This window comes from Callorhinus ursinus, unplaced genomic scaffold (genome assembly GCF_003265705.2).
Source record: "Callorhinus ursinus isolate GAN/ISIS: 27379988/994484 unplaced genomic scaffold, GSC_fseal_2.0 scaffold67, whole genome shotgun sequence".
Taxonomy (NCBI): Eukaryota; Metazoa; Chordata; class Mammalia; order Carnivora; family Otariidae; genus Callorhinus; species Callorhinus ursinus.
In genome coordinates, this window is record NW_027397129.1 from 4,165,093 (window position 1) to 4,184,705 (window position 19,613).

The following is a 19,613-nucleotide window of genomic DNA, read 5'->3' on the forward strand; positions in this document are numbered from 1 at the left end:
TGTTTCTATCTGGAATACCTCTTTGTTCCATTCCTAGTTATCAAAACTCTACCAGTGCTTTTATTTTAAGATGAAACCGGAGCTTATTTTACAGTTTTCCCTTCAACCCCCAAATTTCAAGTGATATACAATAGATATAAACAACTAGTAAAGCTATTCTTATGGTAAAAAAACAATAAGGGTGCACTAGTAGATGTGAGAAAAACTTGAAAGAGGGAGAAATTCAATAAATGACCAGCCTAAAGAAAGAAAAATATACCCAAAATATGTATGAGGGACTATTCTACTATATAACATGGAGTAGGCACTGAGAATTATCTATCCTTGTAGAAAGGGAATGCCAGGAGTAAGAGGCAACTCAAGGACAACCAACAACAAGGACAATTGGAGTACCATAGAATGGGAAACTGGTCAGTTTAGTAACTGCAAGTTATATTTCACCTGACATTTGGGGTAAATAGTAGCTGCTTCATTGTCTATAATTGCAAGAACTTGGGAGCTGGGGAATTTCCCCAGATGACTTGTGATTCCCAAGAAGGGACCAAAATCATCAATGTTGAGATTAGAACCCGAGGTAACCTGTGTTGTTGCAGACCGTGACACTCCCCAACTTTCACCCCAAACAGGTTGAAACCCGACTAAACAGTGTGTTTTGGTCCTTTAAGACATGTAAAAATTCAGAGGTCCCTGGGTGGCTCAGTCAGTGAAGTGTCTGACTTTGGCTGTGTCATGACCTCAGGGTCCTGGGATCAAGTCCTGTGTTGAACTTCCCACTCAGCAGGGAATCTGCTTGTCCCTCTACCTCTCCCTCTCCCTCTGCTCCTCTCCCCACTTGCCTTCTCTCAAATAAATAAATAAAATCTTTAAAAAAAGGACATGTAAAAATTCATATAACTTCTTGAGTATAAAACTTTCTGAAAAAAATTACTAGAGATGTATTTTCCAAATGTGGTATTTTTACCATGACACATGAGATGACCTTTTTCTGGTACACTGACATTTTATTTTTATTAATAGCTATATACAACTGACATATTAACCTATGATTTAATGGATATAATTAGGGTGAGTTTAATTTATACTAAAAGTGAATTAATTTAAATTATTAATGAAATAAAATTATAGTGGTATTGAGATATAAAAATTGTGAAGGTGATAAATGGTTGTATTTTGGGAAAAATTGTAGTAGAATATATATTACTGCAAGAAGAAAAATGAATTCAAGATGAAAAAGTCAAATGTAGGAAGCAGTGATGAATAAAAAAAATTGAAGGTAGCAGAATATACCACCTCAAAATATGTCACTGTGGCATAAGGATTATTTTGATCTGAAGGAAATTTAGAAGAAGCAGATATAAAAAAAGCTCTCTGTTGTCTCTTTACTTGCCTGAAAACAGGATATAAATTTACAAAGGTATACCTCCTCCCTCTCTACCAGGAAGGATAAAAGTTAATCACCAGAGAAAACTTTAAATGCTTAACAGCCTGGAGAAGGCCCTAGAGGAATCTACAGAACAAACTTTACTAACTGAAATGCAGTCTTTCTTTCTTTTTCTTTCTTTCTTTCTTTCTTTCTTTCTTTCTTTCTTTCTTTCTTTCTTTCTCTTCTTTCTTCTTTCTTTCCTTTCTTCTTCTTTCTTTCTTTCTCTTCTTTCCTTCCTTCCTTCCTTTCTTTTTTTAATTATATTCAGTTAGCCAACATATAGTACATCATTAGTTTCTGATGTAATGTTCAACAATTCACTGGTTTCCTATAACACCCAGTGCTCATCACAGCACATGCCCTCCTTTATTTCTGCCCTTGGAAGCCTAAAACTGTTTTCCTTTGTTTTGTCATTTCTCCACAAGTATATTGTACTTTGTTGAAGATGCTATATAAACTAGAATTCTAAGCCTCTTTAGGTATTCATTTCTCCCTGGGAATCTCTCATGTAGACATGAATTATACATGTTAATAAATTTCTGTTTTTCTCTTGTTAATTTGTTTTTTTATTACAGAGGTCTCAACCAAGAACACAGAAGGGTAGAGGAAAAAATTATTTTTCTTCCCCTATAGAAACAAATAAAATGAAACCATTTGTTACACTTGTTGACCATCATCCAATGGAACCATTTATTCCATTGTTAAAATGGAACACGGTTGATGGTTAAAAAAATGTTAAATTAAAACCTGGAACTGAAATGTGACATTTTATTTTTTTTTATTTTTTATTGTTATGTTAATCACCACACATTACATCATTAGTTTTTGAAGTAGTGTTCCATGATTCATTGTTTGTGTGAAATGTGACATTTTAAAAGGGAAAGGGGAGGGCACCTGGGTGGCTCAGCCAGTTAACCATCTGCCTTCACCACTGGTCATGATCCCAGGATTCTGGGATGGAGCCTAGCATCAGGATCCTTGCTCAGTGGGGAGTCTGCTTCTCCCTCTCCCTGTGCCCCTTCCCTCCACCCCTGCTCTTGCTCTTGCTCTTGCTCTCTCTCTCAAATACATAAATAAAATATTTTAAAAAATTTTTGAAAAGGGGGAAGTGGGAGAGGGGAAGCAAAAGGAAAGGAGGGATGTAAATATATGCTACATTTCTTATTTTGAGTTGAAAGACAGAAAATAAATACCATTGAATATTTTAGAAATTATAGGTTTAATGTTTGCACCTAAAATTTAAGGATAACCACTAGTAGAATACACATGCTGAGAGAGACACACATAAACAAATACAAACATACATTTATTTCAAAAAAATTAAAGAAGAAAACATGAATTAAGAAAATTAAATGCATGGATATTAGAAAAGACAGAATTATATATTGGGAATAGAACTAAATATATGAATGTTCACATATGTATGGACATAATGAGGTTAAACTCTCGAAGATTGGCTAAAACATCCAATCTAAGTGTTATTTACATGAGATACAAGAAGTGTGAGAATAAGAGATAAAAATATATACTAGAAAAATACTAATGAAGAAATTCAAGTGTGACATTATTAATATCAATAAAAAATAATTCAAAGCAAAAAGTATCAAAAAAGCACAGAGAGAATGTTTCATATTGAAAGAATGACCCATCAAAATATGTAACAGTCATGAACTTTTACTGCCTAATTATGTAGGTTCAAAATATATCAACAAAAACTGATAGAGTTTTGGGGCACCTGGGTGGCTCAGTTGGTTAAGCGACTGCCTTCAGCTCAGGTCATGATCCTGGAGTCCCAGGATCGAGTCCCACATCGGGCTTCCTGCTCAACAGGGAGTCTGCTTCTCCCTCTGACCCAACCCCCTCTCATGCTCTCTCTCTCTCTCTCTCATTCTCTCCCTCAAATAAATAAAATCTTAAAAAAAAAACTGATAGAGTTTTAAGGAGAAATCTGCAATTATAGTGAGAATTTAACATACTTCACTAAGTGTCTAGGTCAAGTACACTAAAAAAGGTAGAAAGAATATAGAGGATTTGAATTTTACAATTAACAAACTCAATTTAATATACATATATTATAAACACACACATATCTACATACATACATATTTGTACTTGTAAAAGAATATGGATTCTTTTCAAACACATGTGAAATATTAACAAAAAATTGACCATACATTAAACCTCAAGAGAAATAAATCTCAACAAATTAAAAAATTAAAATCTTATAAGCCACTTTACAATTGCTGACCACCATGCAATAAAATTAGAAAAGAGTACTCCAAAATGCGGGTGCCTGGGTGGCTCAGTTGGTTAAGTGACTGCCTTTGGCTCAGGTCATGATCCTGGAGTCCCGGGATCGAGTCCCACATCGGGCTCCCTGCTCGGCAGGAATTCTGCTTCTCCCTCTGACCCTCTTCCCTCTCGTGCTCTCTATCTCTCATTCTCTGTCTCTCAAATAAATAAATAAAATCTTTAAAAAAAAAAAAGAGTACTCCAAAATGCAGCAAGACAAAATTCTTATTTTGCAAATTCAAAAGCACACTTTGGGATATATATTGGGTTAAAAATAAAAATAAAAGTGAAAATTATAATTTATTTAGAACTGAAAGACACCACATACCAAACTGGTAAAATTGACCAAAGGGAGACTTAGGGAGAATATATATACCTCTTAAATTAATTTATTAAAAAACAAGAAAAATAGAAAATAAATGAAACAGACTTATTTTTTTTAATTTGAATATAGTTGACACAAAATGTTACATAGTGTCAGATGTATAACATAGTGATTCCACAAGTTTATACATTATGCTATGTTCAGAAGAAATGTAGCTACCATCTGTCATCATACAATGCTATTACAATATCACTGAATTTAATTTCCATCATTTATTCATTCCATAACTGGAAACCTGTATCTCCCACTCCCCTTCACCCATTTTGCCCATTCCCCCAACTCCCTCCCATCTGACAACCACCAGCTTGTTCTCTGTATTTATAGGTCTGATTCTACTTTTTGTTTGTTTCTTTGTTTCTTTTTTAAGATTCTGCATATGACACCTGTCAGAATGGTTAAATAAAAAACTAATAAATAATAAGTGTTAATGAGGATGTGGAGATAAAGGGACACCTGTATACTGTTAGTGGGAATATGAGTTGGTATAGTCATTATGGAAAACAGTATGGAGGTTCCTCAAAAAATTAAAATATAAATACTGTATGATCCAATAATTCCACTACTGGGTATTTACCCAAAGAAAATGAAAACACTAATTCAAAAAAATGTATGCACCCTTATGTTTATTGCAGTTTATTGCAGAATTATTTACAATAACCAAAATAGGGAAGCAACCTAAGTGTCCATTGATAGATGATGAATGGATGAGGAAATGATATATATATATTCTATGATTTATAGATATATAGAACTATAGATATAGAAAAAAGTGATATATATAGAAAAAGTGATATATATAGAAGATATATATGTAATTATATTCCATGATTTATAGGTATATAGATATAGATATATAGATAGATATAGATCTATCTATAAATCATGAAATATAACTCATCCATAAAGAAGGATGAGATCATGCCATTTGCAATAACATGGGTGGACCTAGAGGGTATTATGCTAAGTGAAATAAATCAGACTAAAATAAATTTTTGATTCAAGAAGCTGATAAAACCACAAAATAAATCCCATTAAATTATAGAAAGAAATTAATAAAGGTAAGTACAAAAATTAATAGTAGAAAATAAAATATAAGCTTGATCAATAAAACAAAAACTAATTACAAGGACCAAAAAGTTACACAAACTATTCTTGCATATAAGTAAGGAAAAAAGGGAAATTTAAATAAACAGTTTAAGGAGTAAAAAGAGAACATAGATAAAGAAGAAATTAAAACTGTTAATGAACTCATACTATAGAAATGTTTTAACACTGATATGGTAAAATTGCCAAGACATTTGTTGAATAAAAGAAATTTCAAAGCCTATACAAAATATGCTCCTCTTCAGGCTAAAACTCAAAACAGAGCAACATTATGTATGTAAACGTGTTTTTAAAAATAGTATGGAAGGACCCATACTTAATAATAGCAGTTGCTGCTGGCAGACAGAACATGGCATTTGGGATAGTGTTCACATTGTGTTTTAGTCTTACTTGTAATATTTTAATTGTTTTACCAAGGGAACATATTTATTTATTACTTATTAGTTAAAATCATCTCACATCTGTCAGAATGGCTAAAATTGAAAACTCAAGAAACAAGTGTTGGTGAGAAAGCGGAGAAAAAGGAACACTTACACTGTTGGTGGGAATACAAACTGGTGCAGCCACTGTGGAAAACAGTGTGGAGGTTCCTCAAAAAGTTAAAAATAGAACTACCCTGTGATCCAGTAATCACACTACTAGGTATTTACACAAAGAATACAAAAACACTAATTCAAAGGAATATATTGCAGCATTATTTACAATAGTCAAACAGATTCTTTACTATAGAGAACAAGCAGATGATTACTAGAGGGGAAGTGGGTAGGGGGATGGATGAAATAAGTGATGGGGATTAAGAATATCTTGAGGAACACTAAGTAATATATAGAACTGTTGAATCACTATATTTTACACCTAAAATTAATATAACACTTTATGTTAACTACACAGGGATTAAAATTTTAAAAATGGAAAAAAAATAGCCTAAAGTGTAACAGTCACAATAAAACAACGTCAACAATGTTATTATGATTGGATTACAGAGATAATGGAGTGAATTCAAGGAAACAATGAGGGGGCAGTGCAGGGAGGAATCAGATAAAGGGTCTTGTAAAAATATTGATTCTTGCCATGAAGGTGAAGTGGGAGAAATTGAGAAGTATTAAGAAAAGATTTGTGTTTGAGAAAGTTAATCAGTTGCTAGAAAATATGTATACATGAATGCATTTGTAATAAGAAGTTATTTGTGAGCATACTTTATTTCCCTGTCTAAATTGTATGTTTTTGAGGGCATGTGTTTCATTAATTTCGGAATCCCATCATAGCACCTAGCCAAATGCTTGTTTGTAAGTAAGCATTTAAGAAAATGTGTTAAATTGAATTTGAATTGTGCTGCTCTAATTCCATACAAGTGAGAGTATTCACAAAGTGTATTATTCTCCTTAATTCCTACCATATTATCAAAGTGATTAGAAGAATTCTGTGATTCTTAGAGAAAAATATTTAAAGTGCAAAAATTATTAGTTATTAATTATAACCCCTGCTGAATATTGTGGTAAGTTTTCCTGACATTCAGTATTGTAATTTAGCAATGCAATGCTTAATAGAAAATGAAGATATAGTTAAAGTCCTATGCCTCACTATGAAATCTAAATACATTATTTCAAACTATATGCGAAAAAAACTTCAAAATGTTTCAATATGCTTAAAAAATGCTAATTGTTTTTCATTATTGTTTGATTCAAACATGGAGTGATCCATTAATTAACTATTTGAAGTAATGGGTGCAGTTTGAACTTATGTGTAAACTGCATTTCCCCATGGTTAATTTAGAGTTCAAGCAGATCTAAGAGACCAATGAGTCCTTGATGCATAACTGCAGTGATTTTTATCTTTTAAGACATTCTGAATTTAAGAAGTTGCTTATCAGAATAAACTGCTATGTTGAAAAAAGTTCACCCACTGATGAATTGTTAATGTTCCTCAGGAATAATTTGACAAGGAGCTTCTTACTGTTAGGCTGTCTGTCATCTACAGCTTTCAGATAAAGCATTTTTGGACTTATATTACAGTAACGATAATAAAAAAGAAGAATCATTTTACTTAATTTCATGTAATCTTGATATTTTTGTGTTAAATTACCTTCCTTTTAGTCATAGTCCTATTCTTTGCTCAAAACTTAAAATAACTCGGGGCACCTGGGTGGCTCAGTCTGTTAAGCATCTACCTTTGGCTCAGGTCATGATCCCAGGGTGCTGGGATAGGGCTCCCTGCTAAGCGGGGAGACTGCATCTCCTTCTCCCTCTGCCACTTGTCCTGCTTGTGCTCTCTCTCTCTCTCTGTCAAGTAAACAAACAAACAAACAAACAAACAAATAAATAAAAACACAAGTCAGCCTGAGCTGCAGAGGATCCCAAGCTCCAAGTTCCTGGCATCTTCCTTTGATCTCTAAGCATGTTCTAGAAAGTTCCAGTATTCACTTCATACTACTAAAAGATAGGAAATCCTTATTGTCAAACTCTTCTACTATCTTTTTTTTCCTGGCTTTATTGAGATATAATTGACATATAACATTGTATAAGTTTAAAGTGTACAGCATGATGATTTGATACACATATATATTCTGGAATGATTACTACAATAAGGTTAGTTAACACCTTATCATCTCACATGATTTTTTTTGGCAGTGAGACCATTGAAGATTTACTGTCTTAGAAATATTCAAGTATATAGCAGTATTGGTTTTTTCTTAAGATTTTATTTATTTATTTGAGAAAGAGAGAGAGAGGGAGAGGGAGAGAGCATGAGCAAGGAGGAGAAGGAGAAGCAGGCTCCCTGCTGAGCTGGGCTTGATCTCAGGACCCTGGGACCATGACCTGAGCCGAAGGCAGGTGCTTAACCGACTGGGCCACCCAGGTGCCCCTATAATGTAGTATTGTTAACTATAATCACCATGTTGTGCTTTAGATCCCAGGATGTATTCATCTTATAACTAAAAGTTTGTACCCTTTGACCAATGTATTTCCATCCTCTTCCCCTGCTCTTGGCAGCCACCACTCAACTCTGTTTCTATGATCTTGTCTTTTTTATGTTCCACATATAAATTAGATCACACAATATTTGTCTTCTGCTGTCTGACTTATTCCCTTTCTATCTTTTGAGACATTTTGTTAACACTTATGACCAAAGAATCACCTTGCACTAGTAAAGTTCTCAAAGTATTTTATAAAAGTCACAGTGCTATTTTCCACATACTTATGGAAATGTCTCCACACAACACAAACTTTTTCAACTACTTAACTATTAAACAGAATTCCCCTTCCATATTGACATAATTTATAGGCAGAAGAAAACAAACAAAAAATAGGAAAATCTAGCCCCCCTCAAAAATTAAGAATAAATGGAATAAACCTTTCCCCCGAACCTCTCTTATAACCTATGTTTGAACACTGGTTTGTGAACAGTGCAGAAAGTGAATTGTTAGCTCATGTTCAGCTTGTAGCTTTATTCTCTAACAAACTCAGAAGAGCATTCCTGGAAGGAATGAAAGAAGGAGTAGTTACTTTGCTCTATAGAGAAATTTTTCTTTAGACTTATAGCAAACCACATGACAGAAAATGAGCTGATTACTCAAAAGTTTATGATAGTGGGGATATCTAAAAGTAAAAGAACTATGTGCAAGACTTTGTTCACTTTGGGTTGTGTCTTCCTCACTAGAATTACTATCCAAACAGAAGCCAAAGATATATAAAAAAAATTCCTTCTTCAATGTGCATCCTGAAGTCTATATACATTCCCGCAATGTATGTTGCAATTATATTTGGGGTTACATAACTCTAAATAATCACACCACTTTTTCCTTTTTCATTAAAACAGTGGAATCTCCACAGGTAAACGTAAGATATATATATATATATCTCAAATCAAGGGATATATATATATATCCCTTGATTATATCCTTTGATATATTTAACTGGGGACTCACTGATATGTAATAATTTATAAACACCAATTATATATGTGTGTGTATATATATATATATATATCCTTTGATTTTTAATTCAGAAGCAAGTTCATCAATAATGCATACATTCTCTTTTCCTTATTGGTAGTTTGACAAATAAAGGTGTGCCTTGGTATAAGCCACAGCTCAATATAGGCCACAGAGGAAGAGATAAGTGGAGAAATAGAACAGCTAGCTCTTTCAATGCCCCAAATAAGTGACACTAAGGTAAGGTAGAGTGGATTGCCTGCTTCTTACTACTCATAGTAAGTATTTTAAATTTCATTCCTTAACATACCATTCTACAGATAATTATAAGGGTTTTAAATACAAAATGTGAACTTCCATGGAAGAAGATCCATTATTGTACTATGATTCTCCAGAATTTTTATTTGTTTTGAACTTATGTAGCACTAAATTCTACTAAAGCACTAAATTCTATTAAATGCCATTTGTTAGCACAGATAAAATCATTTTAATGACAACTGTCTTTTTATAATGCTAACTTAGGTAAGTTTGAACATGCAATTTTTCTATGCTCAAAAAAAAAAACAACAACAACATTGAAATTGTAATGAAAATGGTTGACTTTTTTTAGGAGAGGATTGGAGAAGGAAGAGGGAAACAAGGCCTATGGAAGACCCCCTTCCCCGTTTTCTCTTGGCATGATCAGGCAAAGAAGGAGACAGAAGACAACTCTCTCTTCTCTGGGAACTGAACTTTGGGTAGCTGAGAGAAGTGGCACTTGCCTGAGGAGATTGGGAAATGGCATATCTACAAAAATGTGAGGAGTACTGGTGTTGGCTTTCCCTAGAAATCACTGCCTCCCACATGCCCTGCATTCTTCCCATAACCATCCCTAGCATCAGTCCTAGGCATTTTTCTCTCCCCAAATAGTTGGTTTTTTTGTCTTCCTCTTGAAAGATATGCTGCTATATATGGGAAGAGATGAGAAGAAAATTTTAATTATTAAATGTTAAATGTAACTTGTGAATGGCCAATGCAACATAAGAACAAACTATGATCACAATGGTTGTTATAGAGTTAGTTGTTATGGTAGCCCTATTTGAAAGGATAATATTTAACTGAGGACTCCCTGATATGTAATAATTTATAAACACCAATTAGAAAGGGCTTATGTCTAAACAGCATGCTTTCTGGGAGGACGTTTATTCTAGAGAAAATTTTAAGGTAACTTCTCTATTATTAACTTCATAGGCAGACCACAGTTATGAAAAACAACATTTAGGAGTGCCATTTTCTTCAAAGCCAGTGGAGGGATCAGTCTTTCTTATGCACATGTTGTATACTATTGTACTCCAAAGGTAGTACACTACACAGTAAGTTATCATGTGGGCTTGTACATATTGAAATAAACTTCCTTCCCATGGAATACAAAGTGTTACAACAAGGTGTGTTTGAGGCAAAAAAAGGCCTGTTCTTTGGTGAAGAATGTCCTTATGTGGTATTTGTGAACATTACTGAAGCACTAGGATCTTTTTTTTTTTTTCCAAACTAACACAAAAAGGAAGTAAAAAAAATGCCAACTATTTTTTCCAAACTTATTTGGGCAGAAGGGTGATCTGAGGTCAGCTAATAGTAGACATAATAAAATAATCAGGGAACATTGAGTATACTATAAAGAAAGTTGGGTTTAAATGCCAGCTACACCATATACTAACTATATGACCTTGTATCTACTATTTAATTATTCTCTCAGTTTCCTTGTGTAAAAAGTGAAGAAAATGATTGTATGTATTTCAGAGTTCTTGTGTGGTTTAAATAAGTTAGTAGTTACTCAAAATAGCCAAGATATGGAAAACTGCATGGAGATTCTTAAAAAAAAAAAAAAAAAAAAAAGATCAAACTACTTTATGGCCCAGCAATCCACTTCTGGGTACTTACCCAAAAGAATTAAAATCAGAATCTCAGGCCACCTGGGTGGCTTAGTTGATTAAGTGTCTGTCTTTGGCTCAGGCCATGATCCTGGGATCATGATCCCAGGGTCCTGGGATTAAGCCCTGTGTTGGGCTCCCTGCTCAGTGGGGACCCTGCTTCTCCTTCTCCCTCTTCCCTTCCCCCTTCCGTTCATGTGCTCTCTCGCTCTCAAATAAATAAGACCTTTAAAAAAATTCAGGATTTCAAAGAGATAATTGCACTTCCATGTTCACTGCAGTATTAGTCACAATACCTGAGAGCTAGAAACAACTTAAACTTCCATTATTAGATGAATGGATAAAGAAAATGTGATATGTATATATGGAATATTATTCAGTCATAAGAAGAAAGAGATCCTGTCATTTGTGACAACATATATGAAACTGGAGGACATTATGTTAAATGAAATAAGACAGATAGGGACAAACATGTACTGTATGATCTCACTAATTTGTGGAGTATTAAAAAAAATTTTGAACTCATACAATCAGAGTAGAAAGGTGGTTGCTGCATGTTTGGGGGAAATAGATATTGGTCAAAGAGTACAAACTTTCATTTATAAAAATGAGTCTTTTTAAAAAAATCCATTTAGCTCTGATTTAGTAATGATGAACTTTTTTTACCTTTTGCTTATCTAGAAAACTCTATGTCTCCTTCAGTTCTGAAAGGTAGCCTTGCTAGGTAGAGTATTCTTGGTTGGAAGTTTTTTTCCTTTTAGAACTTCGAATATATCACGTCACTTTCTTCTCGCTTGCAAAGTTTCTGCTGAGAAATCTACTGATACCCTTATAGGGTTTCCTACATAACAGTCTGTTGTGCTTTTGCTGCTTGTAAGATTCTTTCTTTTCTTTAAACTTTGACACTTTAATTATGTGTGTTGGTGTGGTTCTCTTGGGTTTATCTTTTCTTTTTTTCTTTTAACTTTCTGGACTCCCTGGACCTGGATGTCTGTTTCTTTCCCAAGACTAGGGACAATTTCAGCCATTATTTCTTCAAATAATTTTTCTATTCTTGTCTCTCTTCTGGTTTGCCTATAAAACACATTTTATTCTGTTTGATATTGTCCTATAGGCCCCTTAAGTTCATTTTTTAAACTTTATTTAAATTCAAGTTAGTTAACATATAGTGTAGTATTGGTTTCAGGAGTAAAATTTAGTGATTCATCACTTATGAATAATATCCAGTGCTCATCACAAGTGCCTTCCTTAATGCCCATCACCCATTTAACCCATCACCCCACCCACCTCCCCTCCAGCAACTTCAGTTTGTTCTCTATAGTTAAGAGTCTTTTATAGTTTGCTATCCTCTCTGTTTTTATCTTAATTTGTTTTTCCTTCCCTTCCTCTGTTTTCATCTGTTTCTTAAATTCCACATATGACTAAAATCATATGGTATTTGTCTTTCTCTGACTGACTTATTTCATTTAGCATAATACACTCTAGTTCCATACATGTCATTGCAAATGGCAAGATTTCAATCTTTTTTTTTAAGATTTTATTTATTTATTTGACAGAGAGAGAGAGACAGTGAGAGAGGGAACACAAGAAGGTGGAGTGGGAGAGGGAGAAGCAGGCTTCCTGCTGAGCAGGGAGCCCAATGTGGGGCTTGATCCCAGGACCCTGAGATCATGACCTGAGCTGAAGGCAGACACTTAATGACTGAGCCCAGGCGCCCTGGCAAGATTTCAATCTTTTTGATTGCCGAGTAATACTCCAGTGTGTGTGTGTGTGTGTGTGTGTGTGTGTACCACTTCTTCTTTATCCATTCATCAGTCCATGGACATTTGAGGTCTTTCCATAATTTGGCTATTATTGATAGTGCTGCTATAAACATAGGGGTGAATATGCCCCTTCTAATCAGCATTTTTGTATCCTTGGGATAAAAACCTAGTAGTGCAATTTCTGGGTCTTAGGGTATTTTTACAATTTTTAATTTGTTGATGAATCTCCTTAATGTTTTCCACAGTGGCTGCACCAGTTGGCATTCCAACCAACAGTGCAAGAGGATTCCCCTTTCTCTGTATCATTGCAACATCTGTTGTTTCTTGTGTTGTTAATTTTAGCCATTCTGACAGGTGTGAGGTGGTATCTCACTGTGGTTTTGATTTATATTTCCCTGATGATGACTGATATTTAGTATCTTTTCATGTGTCTGTTGGTCATTTGTATGTATTCTTTGGAGGAACGTCTGTTCCTGTTTTCTGCCCATTTCTTAACTGGATTATTTATTTTTTGGGTGTTGATTTTGATAAGTTCTTTATATAATCTGGATCTTAGCCCTTTAGCTGATATGATATTGCAAATATCTTCTCCTATTCCTTAGGCTTTTAGTTTTATTGATTGTTTCCTTCACTGTGCAGAAGATTTTTGTCTTGATGAAGTCCCAATAGTTCATTTTTGCTTTTGTGTCCCTTGCCTCCAGAGATGTGTCTAATACGAAGTTGCTGTGGCCAAGGTCAAAGAGTCTGGTACCTGTGTTATCCTCTAGTATTTTGATGGTTGCCTATCTCACATTTTTTCATCCATTTTGAATTTATTTTTGTGTATACTATAAGAAAATGGTCCAGTTTCATTCTTGTCCATGTTTCTGTCCAGTTTTCCCAACACCATTTGTTGAAGAGACTGTCTTTTTTCCATTGGATATTCTTTCCTGCTTTGTTGAAGATTATTTGACCATGTAGTTTGGGTCCATTTCTGGGTTCTCTATTCTGCTCCATTGATCCTAAGTATCTGTTTTTGTGCCAGTATCATGCTGTCTTGATGATTACAAGTTTGTAATACAGCTTGAAGAATGGGATTGTGATGTCACCTGCTTTGGTTTTCTTTTTCAACATTATTTTGGCTGTTCAGGGTCTTTTGTGGATCCATACAAATTTTAGGATTATTTGTTCTGATTCTGTGAAAAATGCTGGGTTATTTTGACTGGGATTGCATTCAATGTGTAAGATTGCTTTGGGTAGTATAGAAATTTTAACAATATTTTTCTTCTAATCCATGAGTGTGGAATGTTTTTCCATTTTGTTGTGTCATCATCAGTTTCTTTCATCAGAGTTTTGTGGTTTTCAAGGTACAAATCTTTTACCTCTTTGGTAAGTTTATTCCCAGGTATCTTATGGTTTTAGGTACAATTGAAATTGGGATCAATTCCTTGATTTCTCTTTCTGTGGCTTCAGTATCAATGTATAGAAATGCAACAGATTCCTGTATGTTGATTTTATGTCCTGCAACTTTGCTGAATTCATTTATCAGTTCTAGAAATTTTTTGGTGTAGTCTTTCAGGTTTTCCACATAGAGTATCATGTCATCTCCGTAGAGTGAAAGTTTGACTTCTTTGCTGATTTGGATGTCTTTTATTCCTTTTAGTTGTCTGATTGCTAAGGCTAGGATTTCTAGAACTATGTTGAACAACAGTGGTGATAGTAGACATCCCTGTCATGTTCCTGACTTTAGGGAAAAAGCTCCCAGTTTCCCCCACTGAGGATGATATTAGCTGTGATCTTCATATACGGCCTTTATGGTGTTGAGGTATGTTCCCTCTATCCCTACATTCTTGAGGGTTTTTATCAAGAATAGATGCTGTATTTTTATCTAATGCTTTTTCTACATCTATTGACAAGATCATATGGTTTTTATCCTTTCTTTTATTAATGAGGTGTATCACATTGATTGATTTGCAGGTATTGAACTACCCCTGCAGTCCAGGAATAAATCCCACTTGATTGTGGTCAATAATTCTTTTAATGTACTGTTGGATTTGATATCCTAGTATTTTGTTGAGAAATTTTGCATCCATGTTCATCAGGGATATTGGTCTGTAATTCTCCTTTTTAGTTGGGTCTTTGTCTGGTTTTGAAATTAAGATAATTCTGGCTTTATAGAATGAGTTTGGAATTTTACCTTACATTTCTATTTTTTCAAACTCTTTGAAAAGAATAGGTTTTAATTCCTTTTTAGATGTTTGGTAGAATTCTCTTGGGAAACCATCTGGCCCTGGAATCTTGTTTGTTGAAGATTTTTGATGACTCATTCAATTTCTTTGCTGGCTATGGGTCTGTTCAAATTTTCTATTTCTTCCTGTTTCAGTTTTGGTTTCTAGGAATGTATCCATTTCTTCCAGATTGCCCAATTTGGTGGCCTATAATTGGTCATGATATCTTATGCTTGTTTGTATATTTGTGGTGTTGGTTGTGATCTCCCCACTTTCATTCATGATTTTATTAATTTGAGTCCTTTCTCTTTTCTTTTTGATAAGTCTGGCTCGGAGTTTATCAATTTTGTTAATTCTTTCAAATGAGCAGTGCAGCTCCTAGTTTCACTGATTCGTTTTACTGTTTTTTTTTTATTTCAGATATCATTGGTTTCTGTTTTAATCGTAATTATTTCCCTTCTTATGTCGGTTTTAGGTATTATTTGCTGCTTTTTTTTCTAGCAGCTCTAGATGTAAGGTTAGGTTGTGTAGTTGAGACTTTTCATGTTTCTTGAGGAAGGCCTGTATTGTTTTATACTTCCTTCTTATGACTGCCTTTGCTGCATCCCAAAGGTTTTAGACTCTTGTGTTTTCATTTTCATTTGCTTCCATGTAGCTTTTTATTTTTCTTTAATTTCCTGGTTTGCCCATTCATTGTTTAGTAGGATATTCTTTTTTTTTAAAGACTTTTTATTTATTTATTTGACAGAGAGAGAGAGAGTGAGAGAGAGCACAAGCAGGGGGAGTGGCAGGCAGAGGGAGAGGGAGAAGCAGGCTCCCCGCTGAGCAGGGAGCCCAATGTGGGGCTCGATCCCGGGATGCTGGGATCATGACCTGAGCCCCAGGCAGCCGCTTAACTGACTGAGCCACCCAGGCACCCCTAGTAGGATACTCTTTAACCTCCATGTTTTTGTGGTATTTCCAAATTTTTCTTGTTGGTTGACTTCAAGTTTCATCAAATTGTGCTCTAAAAATGTACATGGTATGGTCTCAGTGTTTTTGTACTGGTTGAGCCCTGATTTGTGATCCAGTATGTGGTATTTTCTGGAGAATGTTTCATGTACACTAGAAAAAGAATGTGTATTCTGCTGCTTCAGGAAGAAATGCCCTGAATATGTCTGCTAAGTCCATCTGCTCCAGTATGTCATTTGAAGCCATTGTTTCCTTGTTGATCTTCTGCTTAGATGATCTGTCCATTGCTGTGAGTGGGATATTAAATCCCCTAATATTATTGTATTATTAATCAATGAGTTTCTTTAAGTTTGTTATTAATTGAATTGTGTATTTGGCTGCTCCTAATTTGGGGGCATAAATATTTACAATTGTTAGATTTTCTTGTTCATTAGAGACCTTTATTTGATGTAGTGCCCTTCTTCATCTCTTGTTACAGCCTTTCTTTTAAAATCTAGTTTATTGGGTGCCTCGGTGGCTCTGTTGGTTGAGCGACTGCCTTCGGCTCAGGTCATGATCCTGGAGTCCTGGGATCAAGTCCCTCATCGGGTTCCCTGCTCGGTGGGGAGTCTGCTTCTCCCTCTGACCCTCCCCTCTCTCATGTGCTCTCTCTCTCTCTCATTGTCTCTCTCAAATAAATAAAATCTTAAAAAAAATAAAATCTAGTTTATTTGGTATAACTATGGGTACTTCAGCATTCTTTTGATGTCCATTAGCATGATAAATTGTTCTTCACCCTCTCACTTTCGATCTGGAGGGGCCTCTCACTTTCAATCTGGAGGTGTCTTTGGGTCTAAAATGAGTCTTTTTAAAGCAGCATACCAATGGGTCTTGTTTTTCATCTGTTCTGATATCCTATGTCTTTTGATTGGAGCATTTAACCCATTTACATTCAGAGTAGTTATTGAAAGATATTAATTTATTGCCATTGTATTACCTGTAAAGTTGCTGTTCCTGTAGATTATCTCTGCTTTTTTCTAGTCTTTTTTGCTTTTGGTCTCTCTTTCCCACCTAGATGGTACCCTTTAACAATTCTTGCAGAGATGTTTTATTGTTTGCAAACTCGTTTAGTTTTTGCTTGACTTGGAAACTCCATTTCTCCTTCTATTCTGAATGATAGCTTTGCTGAATAAAGTATTCTTGGCTGCATATTTTTCCCAAAGAGAAAAAAAAGAAAAAAGAAAAAGAAAAAGAAGACTGGTCCTCTTTCTAACAGAACTGAAGCTGATGCTTTGGAGCACTGTAGAGTCGGTAGACTTCAAGCATGCCTGGTCACTGTGCTGGTCTTATGAGGGAGAGGCCCACTGTGTTGACTCACAGTCAGACCTGCCCTCTTAACCTTACACTTGCAGAGTACAGGGTGGCAGGGTTTCATGTAGGTAGCTTCTGCCTCTCCCGGAGGCCCTGTGTTTCTCAGTGAAATCTGACCATATTGGTGGTTAGAGGGAAAATGGAACCACCCCAATTTCTTGTCCCTGCACAGGGGATCTCATGCTCTCCACTGTTTAAGAACCCTCACAGGAAAGCAAACAATCTCTCCTATTGTGTCCCAGGCTTCTGTCAGATCCTTACCCTCACCTCATCTGTTCCCTGGGGCTCTTGGTATGCTGGGCACCACAGGTCTATTGCATTTTGCCTATGGCATGCGGCTGGGATTCAAACCTCCAAATCTCAAAGGACCTGGCAGGGTGGGGACCCTCTCCTCTCCTCCCGAGGACGGCCTCACAGTGTTGCACCCAGGACCATCCTGTCCAAAAATAATAGTCATAAGCCTACATGGGTGCCCGAAATCTATCATGAAACACAGCTAAAAGCAACAACCAGGTTATCTGCCTTCTGTGTGCACCTCTGTGCCCTGCTGATGAACTGCCACTCACTGGCACCTTCAGAGTCTTTTGTCCTTGGAGAGACAATATTCCCTCTTTCAAATGTACTCCAACAAGGGAACTGTTCTCTCCCAGTGTGATCTTTCTCCCCAAGAGCACACACCATGGCCCAACTCCAGCAAAAGTTATGCACTTCCAAAACCTCAGAATTTGAGCTCCACACTCTGCTTGCAAAACTTGTGACACTTAGTTCCTCGACTCCTCCGTCAGTGGTTTTGGGGAGGTGTTTTTCTTGCATGAACCCAATGCTTTACTCTCCTTTCCTCTCCCTTTTCTCTCTCCACAGATAGAGCTCCTTCTCCACTGGGCACTGTGGCTTTTCTCTCCCCCAATTCGCATGTATGTGCTTTGTCCTTGCCATGTTCTCTCCCTCTGACCATGCAGATTGTTCTCCTAAAACTCAGATCAATTTCCTAGGTGTTCCAAATGATTTCATATTAATCTAGGGGGACCCTGGGATGAGACAATCCCAGGGTCTCCCTGGTACTCCACCATCTTAACTCCTCCTAAGTTAGCTTCATTTTGTAAATTTTTTTTCCCCCAGCTCTGCCTAGGTGTTTCATTTCTTTGTCATCCAGCTTCCCGATCCATTCTTTTGTTTCATCCAGTCCGCTATTGAACCCTTCTAGTATATATTTCAGTTTAGTTATTGCATTATTCAGTTCTGTGACTTCCGTTTGGTACTTTCTTACATTTTCTATCTCTTTGTTGAAGTTCTCACTGTATTTGTCTATTCTTCTCCTGAGTTTGGTGAACATCTTTGTGACTACTACTTTGAACTCTTAGCTTTTTTTTTTTCCTGAGGTTTTGTCTTATTCTTTCATTTGGAACATATTTCTGTTTCCTTTTTTTGCTTGACTCTCTGTGTTTGATTCTATTTATTGAGTGAAACACCTACTGCTCTCAGTCTTGAAGGACTGGCCTTGTGTAGGTGATGAAACTTCTCATTCAACCTTGTTTTAACTCTTGGTTGTCTCCCGAACCTTTGCAATTGCCTAAACTGCCTGATTTATTCTTGTTAAGTTCCTATTGTTAATGGTGTGCCAAGACCTGTCAGTATCCCAAGGGGAGAAATCACATTTAGCACCCAGTTTCAGGCTGATTTGAAGCCACACCCTCAGGCAACACCTTTTAAAGTATGAAAATATACACAGTCCTGTAGGCCACAATTAAAATTCCTGCTGGGCTCCAAACCAGGAGATCTGGAGGTGTCTCCTTAGTGATACTTTCAAAAATTGGGTCTCCAGAGGAGTGTATAAGCTCCTTTCTGGGAGGTCTTGTCAAGCTGTGGTGAGGCCAAAGGGATGCAAGGATGGTGTCTCTCTGCTTATGTACCCTGAAAATACCTTCTTCACTTCTAGATGTGTGGGAAACCTATAGTCTGTCCCTCAGGCTGAAGCTCAAGCCAAGTACAGGCATTTTTCACAGGAAAGCGTTGCTCAATTTGCTGTACGTGCAGTGCCCTGGGGGAGTGGTCTGCCAAGAAATGTCTTTCTGTTTGTTACATTCCTGTGGAGCTCAGGAATGCCAGCCTCTTTGGCCACCAGGGCCAGGTGATCAAGGAGCATACCCCTGTGTGAATTGTGTGTGCTTACTGGTTTTAGCTGGGTAGCTGAAAAGTGTAGGGGATGGGGTATGTTCAGTAGCTTCAGAAAGGCAGCGGGAAAATGTTTCTACTGTGCATGCCCACATGCTTCATGAATTCAGCAGGAAAGTCCCTTCTCT